The sequence below is a fragment of the Sturnira hondurensis genome, unplaced genomic scaffold, assembly GCF_014824575.4.
Source record: "Sturnira hondurensis isolate 20B ecotype Veracruz unplaced genomic scaffold, ASM1482457v3 Scaffold0019428, whole genome shotgun sequence".
Lineage (NCBI taxonomy): Eukaryota > Metazoa > Chordata > Mammalia > Chiroptera > Phyllostomidae > Sturnira > Sturnira hondurensis.
The window spans coordinates 12,105,605-12,107,826 of NW_028092059.1; positions in this window are offsets into that span (position 1 = coordinate 12,105,605).

Below are 2,222 nucleotides of genomic sequence, written 5' to 3' on the forward strand. Positions count from 1 at the left end.
TGAGCTGTTTTCATAGATATGTTAAATAGCTGTGGCCAAGTTTTGAGCCAGGGAGAAGGGAGTGGCTTCTACCCAGGATGTAACTGGGAGGCAAGTCCCCTGAGTTAAAGTGCCTGCCTGAGAGCTTGGGGTTGATTGGCACCACACCATGGGGCCACACTTGCTCAGACTCATGATGGCAGCCCAGTAAACTTGTAATAATATGGGAGTCCTGGCAGGTGTAACCAATTGTGGGAGGAGTCAGAAATGGGACTGCAAAGGAGGGCTGGCACAGGGATTTAAATGCAGACATGGCAGCCATTAGATAGCAATTGGAGAGAGCCATGTGGTTTTGGGCAGAGTGAGGACCCCCTCTTGCCCAGGTGAAAGGGAGAGCCACGTGGTTTTAGAAGAATGGAGATCCCTGCAGCCAGGTGAAGGAGAAAGACACGTGCTTTTGGTCAGAATGTGGACCCCTGCAGCTTTGGAGAAACGGGCCCACTTGGCTTTGGGGTGTTCCCTTTGGCTACGTGGCCTGGGAAGCAGGAGAGATTTTGACTGGAAAACTTGGTACAAAGAACTCTTGCCAGTGGAAGGTGCTGCATGACTTTGGATTAGTTGGAGATCCTGCCTGGATGGTCAACACAGCTGACGATACCCGTGGCCTCGAGAAACGGACGTGTGCTCTTTTCCTGATTTACGGTACCTGGAGTTGAGACAGGGGGAGAAGGAAGCACTGTGGGCGTCTGTGGTTATCTTAAAGGACTTTTATATTTTTATGGGGACATTGGGTCACTACTTTAAGTCTGTACAGCTTTAAATAAAACTTTCCTTTTCTTTTCACAAATCTCTGTCATTGAGAGATGTCTTTCCAATTGGTGGCGGACAGACGAGCCCAGTAGGTATTAGTATACCGTCCTTGGGAAGGGCCCCTGTTTTCTGTAACAGTTTTTGGCATCCCTCAGTGGGCCAAATATTGCTCCCCCTTGGACCTCTGCTCAGTAACAATGTTAACGTGGATTTATAAATATATTACTCTTGTTCTATTTTTGTTTCCTACAAATAGGAATATTTTGTTCTTAGTGCCATACACATTAATATTTATAGTTTACAGATTAATTTACACTTTTTTCATTATGAAAAAATTCTTTTCCAGGTATTCTTTAGAGCTCATTTTTCTAATATTAATAGAGTTTCACTAGTTTTCTTAAGTTTTTTCATCCTTTTGTTTTCAACCTGTTCGTGTCTTTGTTTTTAAAATGTAGGGTTTTTTTGTAGAAAAAAAATGAAGTCTGGTGTTTATTATTTTGTTATATATTTTTTTGCTTTTTAAAAATGCAGTTTGAACAACTTTTCTTTGACTTGATGTGTTTAGTCTATTTATATTCAGTGTAAATATTGGTAAGTTTGTAATTCCAGCATCTAGACATTTGATTTCTGTTTATACCAACTGGTTTTTATTTCTTTGTTCTCCTTTCCCTTTATATGCTTTTGTCATATGATACATAGAAATATACTCATGTTGCATTAAAGATGTAAAGTTTAAAACAATACAAACACTGAGAATAAAACATATAAAAATGAAGAAGCTACCAAGTAAAGATCAGACCAATCTGACAGTACAAAAATGTGAAACTTTTGTGTAATAAAAAGTACTTTACAAAAGGTGTAAGAAATGTCACAGATTGGGAAGAAAATCCAAATCCACATATTTATAGAATTATATATAATATACTATATATGGAATACATGTATACTATATATCAATATATTAAATACATAAATGTACAGTATATTCAATTTTATATAGTAAAATAAGATATGTGGTAAATATGTTCAAGCGTTATCATAAATACTTGTAAAGAAATTTTAACTCTCCAATTTCCCCCCAGATAAAGACATCCATATAATACAATATTTTGCCTCTTAAGCTGGTAACATATTTTTGAAAGAAATAATGTCTGTTATTAATGATAATGTAAAGAAATTGGCATGTTTATATACTATTAATAGAATTGTGAATTGTAACATCATTTTGGCAGTTTAGCAATGCTTATAAAACATCGGATGTTCCTATTTCATAATGCAGCAGTCTCTCTTCTACTTGCTCTGCAGATGGGGCCCCTCATCACATCACCGCTCCATCCAGACAATAAGTTGGAAAGCACCTGGCTTCCATAACAGGCACTGCTCACATAAATCATGGCAAAACCGACTGTGTACTCCTTTACTTCCGTAAAACA